The sequence below is a fragment of the Cervus elaphus genome, chromosome 13, assembly GCF_910594005.1.
Source record: "Cervus elaphus chromosome 13, mCerEla1.1, whole genome shotgun sequence".
NCBI lineage: Eukaryota > Metazoa > Chordata > Mammalia > Artiodactyla > Cervidae > Cervus > Cervus elaphus.
In genome coordinates, this window is record NC_057827.1 from 29095390 (window position 1) to 29108796 (window position 13407).

At 44.7% G+C, this 13407-nt stretch overlaps 1 pseudogene; it reads right to left on the reverse strand.

Annotated features, from left to right (window-relative positions):
- Positions 1-1930: 1930 nt before the first annotated feature.
- On the reverse strand, positions 1931-3900 carry LOC122706388 (annotated as a pseudogene).
- Positions 3901-13407: the final 9507 nt, after the last annotated feature.

The following is a 13407-nucleotide window of genomic DNA, read 5'->3' on the forward strand; positions in this document are numbered from 1 at the left end:
GGGCCTAATTAAACTTAAAAGCTTTTGCACAATGAAGGAAACTATAAGCAAGGTGAAAAGACAGCCTTCAGAATAGGAGAAAATAACAGTAAATGAAGCAACTGACAAATAATTCATCTCCAAAATATACAAGCAGCTCGTGCAGCTCAATACCAGAAAAATAAATGACCCAATCAAAAAATGGGCCAAAGAACTAAACTTACATTTCTCCAAGGAAGACATACAGATGGTTAACAAACACATGAGAAGATGCTCAACATCACTCATTATCAGAGAACTGCAATCAAAACCACAATGAGGTGCCATCTTACACTGGTCAGAATGGCTATTATCAAAAAGTCTACAAACTATAAATGCTGGAGAAGGTGTGGAGAAAAGGGAACCCCCTTACACTGTTGGTGGGAATGCAAATTAGTACAGCCACTATGGAGAACAGTGTGGAGATTCCTTAAGTGAAGTGAAGTGAAGTCGCTCAGTCGTGTCCAACTCTTTGCGACCCCATGGACTGTAGTCCACCAGGCTCCTCCATCCATGGAATTTTCTAGGCAAGAGTACTGGAGTGGGTTGCCATTTCCTTCTCCAGGGGGTCTTTCCAACCCAGGGATCAAACCTGGGTCTCCCTCATTGTGGGCAGATGCTTTACCATCTGAGCCACCAGGGAAGCTCCAGAGATTCCCTAAAAAACTAGAAATAGAACTGCCATATGACCCAGCAATCCCATTGCTGGGCATACACACCAAGGAAACCAGAATTGAAAGAGACATGTGTACCCCAGTGTTCATCACAGCACTGTTTACAATAGCTAGGACATGAAAGCAACCTAGATGTCCATCAGCAGATGAATGGATAAGAAAGCTGTGGTACATATACACAATGGAATATTACTCAGCTATTAAATAGAACACATTTGAAACAGTTGTAATGAGGTGGATGGAACTGGAGCCTACTATACAGAGTGAAATAAGTCAGAAAGAAAAACACCCATACAGTATATTAACACATATACATGGAATTTAGAAAGATGGTAATATGACCCTATACGTGAAACAGCAAAAGAGACACAGACATAAAGAACAGAATTTTGGCCTCTGTGGGAGAAGGCAAGGGTGTGATGATTTGAGAGAATAGAAATGAAACATGTATATCACCATATGTGAAATAGATGACCAGTCCAAGTTCAATACATGAAATAGGGCACTCAAAGCTGGTGCACTGGGATAACCCTGAGGGATGGGATGGGGAGGAAGGTGGGAGAGGGGTTCAGGATGGGGGACACATGTACACCATGGCTGATTCATGTCAATGTGTGGCAAAAACCACCACAATATTGTAAAGTAATTATCCTCCAATTAAAATAAATAAATTAATTTTAAAATTTAAAAAAATTCATGCATCAGTCGCTCAGTCATGAGCTGACTCTTTTCGACCCCTTGGACTGTAGCCCGCCAAGCTCCTCTGTCCATGGGATTCTCCAGTCAAGATTACTGGAATGGGTTGCCATTCCCTTCTCCAGGGGAATCTTCTGGACCCAGGGATAGAACCCAGGTCTCCCCCATTGCAGGCAGATTCTTTACCACATGAGCCACAGGGAAGCCTTAAAATTCATAGATAGCACTGAACTCTGCCTACTTCACTAGTTTAGATGAATGCAACTTACCTTTAGCATTATATTCAGAAAAAATACATAAGTCTCAAGTCCCCAATAATCAAAAGTACTAAACTAGATAACCGCCAGAAAGATACTTTTACCAGAGGTAATGCAGTGCATAAAAAGGGGATTTCCAGAACTTGCAGTTAGAACCTAAGCACACACGGACCACACTGACGTCAGCCACTCCTCATGCCGGTTTGCTCTGCTGACAGTCCATCAGTCAACTCTACTAGCCTGAGTCCAGCAGGGAAGTTCATGGTGCACCAGAATCACCAGCCCTTAAGCTGTTACTGTTTTCTCTTCTTTACTGAAAGGCTGTCCTTAGCTAGGATTTACCCATTACAGGCCAAGAAAGTGGACACTTTTATTATGCTGTTCTTCAGGCTTTGTCTGAGTCATCATCTTCTCTCTGGCTTCAGCATGCACAGAAGGATTCTACGGAGAAAAGCTAAATATGTAGGGGTATCCTATTTTAGGTTGACCAAACAAATGAGCAATGCACACCTTAACACTGCCAACCACTTTACTTTTCAAAAGCTAGATTTTACACCCAGTATTGCAGTCTCTGGGTTTAGGGGACTTGTTGGATCAATCTTGTAGAAAACTCGCCTTGCACACATCAATACTTGCCAAATATGATTATGGTTCCACCTCCACTTTGCAATGGAGAAGGAAATGGCAACCCACTCCAGGATTCTTGCCTGGAGAATCCCAGGGACAGAGGAGCCTGGTGGGCTGCCATCTATGGGGTTGCACAGAGTTGGACATGACTGAAGTGGCTTAGCAGCAGCAGCAGCAGCCACTTTGCAAATACTCTTTGCATCCAGTTCACCTTTGTGTGTTCTCAGTGTGTGCTCAGTCACTCATTCATGTCCAACTCTTTGCAATCCCATGGACTGTAGCCCTCTAGGCTCCAATGTCCATCAGATTCTTCAGACAAGAATACTGGAATGGCAAGCCATTTCCTTCTCCAGGGGATCTTCCCAACCCAGGGATCTAACCCATGTCTCCTGCATTGATAGGCAGGTTCTTTACTACTGAGTCACCTGAGAAGCCCCCAGTTCATGTGAAATGGGATCAACTAGCAGGTGAAAGAGGGGAATATCAAACACCAAATGTGGACAGTCACCTTCTAGGTAGTTTTCAGGGATGTAAACTTAAATACACCACCTTGACAGAGTCCATGCCCTACAAACATGACTCCAAACCGCAGTAATGTAGATTGATAGGAAGGCAGCACATAGACACTTGGTAACTTCTGCTTCATAATCAAAGTAAAATCTGCAAGGAGGAAGTATTTCAAGTAGAAAGGTCCATAAGAAGCATAGATGCCATTTGTGTTGCTGGGGCAGGAGATGTACACTTAATTACGGGCAGAGCATTTTGGGGGGAAGAGAAGGCAGCTGTTTATTTGGAGCAGTGTGTGGAGGACTGGTTTTCACATCCCATTACTGTCTGCTCTTCACCATCAGATCGTTTGCATACAGAACTTGTAAACGTGCTCGGTTTACAAGCAAGCTTCGGAAGTTGGTGATGGACAGGGAAGCCTGGTGTGCTGCAGTCCATGGGGTTGCAAAGAGTAGGACACGACTGAACTGAAATGAAGTGAAACGTGCTCCAGAAAGGGTGATAACTTGTACTCCAAACAAAGAAATTCAGTGCTCTGTGTCATCAAACTCTTTCATGCTCAGAATTCACTTTACGTTGGTGTTTTCAAGGCAGTGCTCCCAGCTGCCCGACGAGCCAGCACTGTCACAGCCCTGCAGCATCTCTGGTTGTCTGGCCCCTGCAAGCGGAATCTTAGTTCCCCGATCAGGGATGGAACCCTGGAGTAGAAGTATGGAGTCTCAGCCACTGGACCACCAGGGGAAGTCCCAAAGCCACTCTGAACATTACTTGGCTTCTTCAAGAGCTAATAAGATGTAAACACCTGGCATTCTTTTCAAAATGGAACATGGTAATAGTCACCACTCATGAAAGACAGGGAAGGCCCTGAATGACATTGTTTGGAACCCAATCCCCCACCCCATTCCCCACCCCACCCCCTACCCTCTATAGGAACTACGCCCCAGTACAGAGATAGGAAACTGGGGTGTGGTTTCCACAAACCTGAGTTGGCAGCCCTGTGGGATTCTTAGCAAGGGCACTAGGGAGGAACTAGAGAACCAATGAAAGAACAAGTTGTAGTCTTATGTACAAGCGCCAGCCCAGTGAGACTCACCTGGAAACCCGGGGCCCAGCAGATTCATTGTGGGTAATAAACAGGGGGGCTCACTGCCATAGTGCCTCCCAGATCACTAAGCAGGTTCATAACCAGAAGAAGCCTGGAGGCAGAAAGCAGCTGGGCTTGGCTTCCCCCGTGCCCTCTATGAGGGTTCTGGTCTAGGCCAGTCTGCACAGCTTGTTGATGACTGCTCTCCTGACCCTTCCAAGCATCCAGGAATTGATGACCCAGAAGAGAGAGTGAATAATTATCAGAATTTTACACAGAGGCTCAGAGAGGTTGTTTAAGTTACCCAGGGTCACACAGCCCACTAGTAAAAGACTGGGATTTCAATGTCAGACTTCTGCTCTTCAAAATACCCCAGCTTCCTGAGACAGCAGCACTTAGACCTACTCCATCACCTGACGTGCCGGTCCATTTGGCATTTTGGTACCAACAGGTGTGGAAGGAAGATGCCTGTCAGAAGCTGCCAGAGTCTATGCCCTGGTTTTTGCAGTGAAATGAAGCCAGGTGGGTTGGAGAAAGGAAGCAGCATGTTTGGTAAAGTATTACACGGGGTAGGGCAGCAGGGGGCCACACCGATGGAGCAGTCATTAAGTTGTCTCCCAGGAAATTTGAAGCTCTAAAGAGAGCCGCTCCAAGTGCTTTCTAGGAAAGGAGAATTTTCAAAGGACTCGAGGCTACATTTCTCCCTTCCCCTCTTGTCAAACATCTTTTGCTAAACTCTGATTTTTAACAAAAGCAAGAGTTCTATACTCAGCGTCCCTTCTCACATTAAATATAGCCCTGGTTCTTATCTTTCTAGCCCGGGAAGAATTTGATATGGTATTGACATTAGGGAAATCAGTCGAGGAGACAATGTCACAGACAGATCGTCTGGGCTGAGCTTGAAGTAGTTATTTTCAAACAAAACAGCAGCCATAAAAGGGAAATGGGCAGCTGTGTGTGAGGAAGCCAAGGAGAGGAAGAGACCAGCTTAGCCCCTCCACCCCTTGCCCAGCAGCAGGGGGCAAATACATCACAACGAGGTGTCAGACAGTCTACATAGAAGGATTCTGAGCTTCAGACCATCACCCACTTCCAGACATCAAATGAAATCATAGAGCACTTTGAAGACATAAAACATTCAGGGGCCATAAGTGTCATAATTATTGTAACTCTTGTTGCTTAATCAGTGGAGCTGGGTGTCTGTCTTGGGGAGGATACTTTTAGACCAGGTGAATGAGAAATGTCTTTAGTGCACATTCAGGCTGTCTTCTCTGTATCTGTCAGCTCCCACGTAAGAGTCAGACTATAAACGGAGAATGACAGAAGGACGCTGCTGTGTATTCATAATAGCCATCCATCAGGTGTGCACAGCTGCTCACATCCTGCACAGCATTTCCATTCCCATCAGTTTGCATGTCCCCAGCACCATCCCCTAGTCATGGAGTTGGGACTTAAGTCCTCTCCCCAAGGTCAAGGACAGGACTCTCGGCCTTTCTGCCTTTGCCTCCGTGACATAAGAATTCTGCCTTCCATATACTCTAAAGTGAAAGTGAAGTCGCCCAGTCGTGTCCGACTCCTTGCGACCCCATAGACTGTAGCCCACCAGGCTCCTCCACCCATAGGATTCTCCAGACAAGAGTACTGGAGCGGGTTGCCATTTCCCACTCCACCATATACCCTAAGGAAACCATAATAGAAAAAAGCACATGTACCTCAATGTTCACTGCCACAGTATTTACAATAGCTAGGACATGGAAGCAACCTAGATGTCCATTGACAGAGGAATGGATAAAGAAGATGTGGTATATACATATATACAATGGAATTTTAGTCGTAAAAAGGAACACATTTGAATCAATTCTAATGAGGTGGATGAACCTAGAGCCTATTATACAGAGTAAGTCAGGAAGAGAAAAACAAATATCGTGTATTAACATATATATGTGGAATCTAGGAAGATGGTATTGATGAAACTATTTGCAGGGCAGCAATAGAGATGCAGACACAGAGAACAGACCTGTGGACACTACCCACAATGGGAACCAGCCCGAAGATCCAGCCACCCACTTGCTGGGGTGGGCAAGAGAGAGAGACAGTGTGTCCTTGATGACCATCCCGGGACCCAGAATTAGCCAACCCCAGAGCCTGTGCTAAGTTCAGCTTCTCAAGACATGAGATGATAGATGTCTTTATTGCATAAGCTGCTGTGGGTCAAGTGTTCTGCTCCTTGCTGAAAGCATCCTGATTAATTCAGCTCCTGGCAGGCAGCAGCTGGACATATCTGAGCTGTCCACTCAAGCAGCCGAAATCCAGACTAATAAAAACAGTTAACACAGACTATGTTCACTATGCCAGGCTCTCTGCCAAGTGGTTTATATGGATTATTTCTATCATTCCTCACAACCATCCTATCAGATGGTTACTTATGGGGAGGATTCATTTACAGATGTGGAAACTGAGGAAGAGACTGTTTAAAAAACTCCTTCAAAGATAGTGGCAGAGCCAGAATCTGAATCCAAGGAATCTGAACCTGGCATTTACAGTATCAAAGCCACACTGAGATGCTGCATGTTGAAGACTTGTTGTTGTTCAATCACTAAGTTGTGTCTTACTCTTTTCGACCCCATGGACTACAACGTGCCAGACTTCCCTGTCCTTCACCATCTCCTGTAGTTAACTCAAACTCATTGAGTCCATTGAGTCGATGCCATCCAACAGTCTCACCCTCTGTTGTCCCCCCTCCTCCTGCCCTCAATCTTTCCCAGCATCAGGGTCTTTTCCAATGAATCAGCTCTTCGCATGAGGTGGCCAAAGTATTGAAGTGTGTTGAACCCTGCTGGTGTTCGAACAGGCCCTCCTCCTTCAAGAAGGGTGGGGCTGAATTTGGTCAATAGGATTTTACCACCCAAGACAATTTGTTCATATCCACCAACCAAGGTACTAACCCATCCTGAAAGCATCTGCCAAGAGAGAAATGCCAACTTCCCACTGGAGGATCAGTGGTAGGGTTGGCAGCCTCAGGTGAGGCTTCTGGTCAGCCTCAGAGATCTTGAATATGTCCTATTCTCAGGCACCAGAGGGAGGTGGGGCCCAAGGAAGGAGCAATTGATGATCTTTTCTGTCCAGATTCTCCTGCCCTGTGAACTATACTGCAGTAACCCCAGCTGCAAATCAGGACCTGTCTGCTGATTTTAAATTCACCTGGACAAGAGCAGGGGATTCAAATGACAACTCCTCACGTTCCAGTAACTTTACAGGGCTCATCTCTGCTTCCTTTAGTTCTTGAAATGGAGATATTTTGCATAGATTTTAGAGGGGACTGTGTTTTTAAAATGAACAGATATAAAATATCAGCCTCCATGCATACAATACATAGACTTTGTCCAGATGAATTCCAAACTCCAGGGCCATAATATAAAGTCAATTCAATCAGCTAATGAAAGAAGAAAAAAAATGTCAGCCAGATTTTGTTCTGTTTTTTTTTGTTTGTTTGTTTTAACCAATGTAGATAACTAGTCTGTAGATTTTACTTTTCTTTTCCTTTTTAAAAAAATTTTATTGAAACATAGTTGACTTACAATATTGTGTTAGTTTCAGGTGTACGGCAAAGTGACTCAGTTATGTTCTTCCTTCTTTACATTCTCTTTAGGCTATTACAAGATATTTAGTAGAGTTCCCTGGGCTATTCAGTATATATTGTGTTAGTTTCAGGTGTACGGCAAAGTGACTCAGTTATGTTCTTCCTTCTTTACATTCTCTTTAGGCTATTACAAGATATTTAGTAGAGTTCCCTGGGCTATTCAGTAGGTCCTTATTGGTTAACGATTTTATATGTAGTGTTGCTGTTGTTCAGTCGCTTAGTCATGTGCATATTTAATTTATTTATTTACATAACTTTTACTTGTCAACTTCCTATTCTAGCTAGAGCTTTCCCTGGCTGCCCACATGGTGAAGAACCTGCCTGTAATATGGGAGACCTGGGTTCAATCCTGGGGTTGGAAAGATCCCCTGGAGAAGCGATGGCTACCCACTCCAGTATTCTTGCCTGGAGAATCCCATGGACAGAGGAGCCTGGTGAGCTATAGTCCATGGGGCTGCAAAGAGCTGGACATGACTGAGTGACTAACACAGACATATTCTAGCAAGTAGCTAAAAGCATGGTAGCATGTCTATTTATTAAAATATGTATATCTATCTATATATATGTATATGTGTGTATGTATGTATAGACACACAGCCACATCTGCTCCTAATATGCTCATAAATGTTTTACACTCTCAAAATCTTTGTGACATTTTCCTGGATCCCAGAATATGTATGCTTTTGACAAATACTGAATGAGATTCTGTGTTAGCCAGGGCCTGTGTTAGGCATCAACACTCTGCCACCCTGGGCGGGGTCCCCAGGCCAGCAGCTTCGGCATCACCTGAAAGCTCTCTAGAGACACAGCATCTCAGCCCTAACCCAGCCCTGCCGACTCAGACTCTGGTGGCCCCACTTCATTGCTCCAGAGGATAAGATGACAGATGAGACCTGGTCCTTGTCCTCAACAAGTTCAGACACTAGAGGAAGAGAGAAACATGAAACTGGGGACTTGCAATCCACAGAGCTAACTGCCATGAGGGAATCAAGCTCAGCAGGTTCCAAACGTCCAGAGGAGGGGTGTGCTGGCTCTGGGACATCAGGCAAGGCTCCTGGCAGGAAGTAAACCCGAGCTGGCCACAGTGGAATGGGAGGTGCCCTCCTGAGAAGATATGGGCAATGGTTCACAAGAAGAGGAGTCCCTGGGACTTCCCTGGTGGCCCAGTGTCTAAGATTGTGCTCCCAATAGAGGTTCTATCCCTGGTCGGGGAACTAAGATGCTGCATGCTGCATTGCAGGGCCAGAAAAAGTCTCTGGAGGCTCCTGGATGCTTACCTCTCGCAATACAAACAACAGTCCCTAGAGGAAGGCCAGGCATGGTGGGGTGCAAGGAAAATGGTTTGGCTACCCCATGCACAAGAAGCTTCCACAAAGGGACCCTGTTATGACTTCTCCAGCAGTCCAGTGGCTAAGACTCCACGCACCCAATGCAGGGGGCCTGAGTTCCATCCCTGGTCAGGAAACTAGGTCCCACATGCTAGAGCTGAGAGTTCACATACTGCAACTAAGACCTGGCCTGGTCAAATACATAAGTAAAAATAATCTTTTTTTTTTTAAAGAAGAGGGTCCCCCATTGAAAGAGTGATACTGTCTGGGACATTTTCCACATCCAAAGCCTTATTGGTAAACACTAGCGATGATACTCTTTAGGCAACAATGGCCTTTGCATACCACAGATCAAGAGGGGACTTCGTTTACATCTCTGAACCTGGGAAGCATGGATGAGTATCGGTGGAAGATAAGGCTGTGTGTACAGCAATAGAGATGTGGTCCCTGTCATTGGCCCTAATGTTTTCATTTTCACTTAATAAGCATGTAGTTTGCACATGCTCCTTGGGTAATCCTTCATCGCACCTTAGTAGGATGCAGGCACATCTGAGTCCCCTATAGAAGAAACAAATGAGATAAAAATGCCTCTATTTTGACCCATTGCATGGAAGAGGTCACTGACATCAAGTAATGTCATTTCTGGTACCTTCCAGGAAGGCACACATGACTGACATAGGACTGACGTCAGAGTCAATGGACTCAGCCTGAGACTGAACAGGCTCTGTGAGCAGCCTGGAGGTGATAAATCACAAACTATGACGTGGGAGGTGGATGAAGCTGACATGGGAGGGGTGGGGGGGGGTGGGGGGGGAAGGAGGTCTGCTGTATGCCTAGGGCTGTGCTAGGTGCCTTTCTTTTTAAAAATGTATCTTTTTACGGCTGTGCGGAATCTTCATTGCTGCACATGGACTTTCTCTAGTTGTGGTGAGCAGGGGCTGGCTACTCTAGCTATGGTGAATGGGCTTCTCATTGCAATGGCTTCTATTGTTGCAGAGTACAGGCTCTAGAGCACATGGGCTTCAGTAGGTGGGCTCAGCAGTTGCAGCTCCCAGGATTGATAGCACAGACTCAACAGTTGTGGCACATGGGTTTAGTTGCTCCACAGCCCAGCGGATTTTCCTGGACCAGGGATTGAACCCGTGTCTCCTGCACTGGCACGTAGATTCTTAACCATTGGACCACCAGGAAGGTCCCGCTAGTTGCCTTTCTTTCCGTGATCCTCACAGCATCCCTGGGTGTCACTTCCCCTTATGACAAATAACAAAGCAGAGGGGAGGAAGCCCTCTGTTGGTACCTGAAACAGACTCCAAACTTCTCCTTCTCCACTCCTGACTATTTCTCACCAAAGGTACTCCCTCCCCCAAAGATTTCTTTTTTCTTCTGCATCCATTCGCATCTCCGTTCCTCCCCTTCTGTCTCTCAGCTTTCCACTCCCGGCCCCCAGACTCTGCGTTTCAGGCTTTCAATAACAGTACTCATCACCATGGTGCCCTTGGGTCCCGCAGACATCCCATTAGTGCATGCTTCAAGATGCATTTAAATCTACAATTCTACTGCTGGTTATTTTCTGCCTTTTAAAAGCCTTGATCTTTATCTGCACATCAGGTCTTTTCTGTCTTGCAACCCTCTTTCTGAGAGACACTGTGGGGCTTTCACCTCTAACATCCTGTATCTTAATTTCTAGCAATCCTTAGTTTTCAGTTTCCCCCTCAAGGACACATTGGGAAGACTTATGGGACCCTAATACTGGAAGGGTAGCAATGCTGAAGCAGGGCCAGGGTAGAAGTGAAGCAGGGAGGGTGCTGAAACCATGTGGCCTGGGGGAGAAAAACTAGTGAGAGCCTAAATGGTGGTGAAGGAGGACACCGAGGTGGCTCATAGATAGACTATGCCCAATGTCCAATACAAGAGCAAAGTTTCAACGGAAATGAGACGAATGAGTTGCTTGAGACAAGTTGTTCCAGAGTCATCCTTTTATGCAGTGCCACGGACAGTTTCTGCAAGTGGAACTTGAGGGAACCTGCAGATCTGATTACATATGGCTTCAAAAACTCTTTCCCCAGGTGTGGAAAGCTGGATGGCCCGCCCATAGGCAACACTGTCTTCAGTTTGAAACATAATTTTTCTGTCTAATCCTCCTTGGGTGGTTTAATTAAAACAACAAAAGCAGAATGCTGCTCTGCTTCTTCTAAGAGCCCTGGTAACCATTTTCTGAACTTTCTTTGGGTGCATCTGTTTTGTATTTTGTGGAATAAAGGGAAACATTCAGACTTCACAGCAGGGTGGACTATTTTCACCCACAAACTAAGGAAGAATGACCTTCTCCCTATATACATCCCTACACCGATGACTAAGCAGCTACTGTCAAGTCAGTGGCAAGAGAGAGAAGTAGTTTAGAACAGGGTCACAAACCTTCTGTAAAGGTCACAGAATAAGTAGTTGAGGCCACAGACACATGGTCTTGAGCACAATTACTCAATCCCACAGCTTCAAGAAAGCAACATAGACAAAATGTAATTGAATGAGTATAACTGGGTTTCAATATATGAATTTCATATAATTTTCACATATCACAAAATATTATTCTCCCATTGTTTTCTTGCTGTTTAGTTGCTAAGTCATGTCTGATTCTTCTGTGACCCCGTGGACTGTAGCCCAGCAGGCTCCTTAGTCCACAGGATTTCCCAGGCAAGAATACCTAAGTGGGTTGCCACAACCTTCTCCAGGGGATCTTCCCAACCCAGGTACTGAACCCCTATCTCCTGCATTGGCAGGCGGCTTCTTTACCACCGAGCCACCAAGGAAGTTTTTTAACTGTTTCAAAATATAAAGTACTTTCCTAGCTCATAGGACAACAAAAGCAAGCAGCAGGATGGATTTAGACTTTGGGCCATGGTTTGGCAAACCCTGACTTAGTCCCACCCCTCTGATGACCTAGAGGGGTGGGATGGAAGGGTGGGAGGAAGGTTCTGGAGAGAGGGGATATATGTATGTGTATACATATAGCTGATTCACTTTGCTGAACAGCAGAAATGAATTCAACACTGTTAAGCAAGTATACTTCGATTTTAAAAACTAATTTACTTCCCAGGATATTAGATGTTCTCCTACTATCAGTGGTTCCTAATCCTATAGGTAAATCAGAATCACCTATGGCTCTTTTATTTTAAAAAAAATTTATTAGGGCCAAAGCTTTTCAAACCTACCTAACTAGAGTCTCAAATTAGAGGGTTATTCTCTGGAATTATGATATCATAATTTTAGTGATAATATTTAGAAATAATATTTCTATTTCTTAATAGTATTTAGAAATACTATAAATTATTGAATGCCTTACTGATGGACATTTAGGTTGGTTCCAGCTCTTTGCCATGATTTTAAAAAACTGTAGCAAACATCATTGTACACATATTATCCAATTGTGTCCTTAGGATAAATTCCTAGATTTTTAATTGCTGAGCCAAAGAGTATAAAAATTTCCAAGTTTCAACTGTAGCAGATGATGTTGTGAGTTTGCGTTGTAAGACATAAAACACAATCCTCTGCTCCAAACCAAAACAATGCTCCATCTTAAACCTTGGTGTATTAAAAAAAAAAAAAAAAAGTGATAAGAGACTTTCCTTGTGATTCAGTGGCTAAAACTCCATGATCCCAATGCAGGGGTCCCAGGTTTCATGCCCAGTAGGGGAACTAGAGCCCGCATGCCACAACTAAAAGTTCTTGCATGTAGCAAATAAGATTTGGTGCAGCCAAATAAATAAATAATTTTTTTTAAGTTTTAAAAAAAGTGATAAGCATCTTGATGGAAGAAAATGAGAGATTAATACATAACCTTGGGCAGGGCTAGAGCTGTGGACCTTCTGGGCTCCAAGGATATTAATACAAGTAGCCCATATTCAGCTTCAGTAGTGGGCTGATTTGAGGCCTGGCCTGTGAAATCAGGAGCTGGAATAGAATGAGGTGGGGCTCTCTCACTCAAGAACAAAGGTTAAAAGAAGCTGACCCAGCTTCCTGGCTGTATTCTACATTAAGCTGTTGCCCAAGGTAGCAGCGTTGGTAAAGAATCGGCCAGCAATGCAGGAGATGCAGGTTCGATCCCTGGGTCAGGAAGATCTCCTGGAGAAAAAATGGCAACTCAATCCAGTATTCTTGCCTGTAGAATCCCAGGGACAGAGGAGCCTGGTGGGCTACAGTCTATGGGGTCTCAAAGAGTCAGACACGACTAAGTGACAAAGCATGGTATGGCCTGGCAAGGCAGGAGAAGGAATTAGACATTCACGCAGGCGGAACTTGGGCCACACTACCCATCGGCCCCAGAACTGAATCTGAAGCATCCCTGTGAGACAGGAGCCTCAAACTTCTATCATAAGTCCTGGTTTTGAGTTGTGAAGCCTAGTTCTCTATAAAACTTCTAGATATAAAGAAGGCGAGTAGGAGAAAAAGAACAAAAAAGGCCAAGAATGGCTCCTCCTCATGAACCATACACTACAATTGTGAGTCATATGAGGACAACTGATGCCATAAAAGACAGACACTGAACACACCTCAGAGATCATTCAGTTCAGAGAAATTT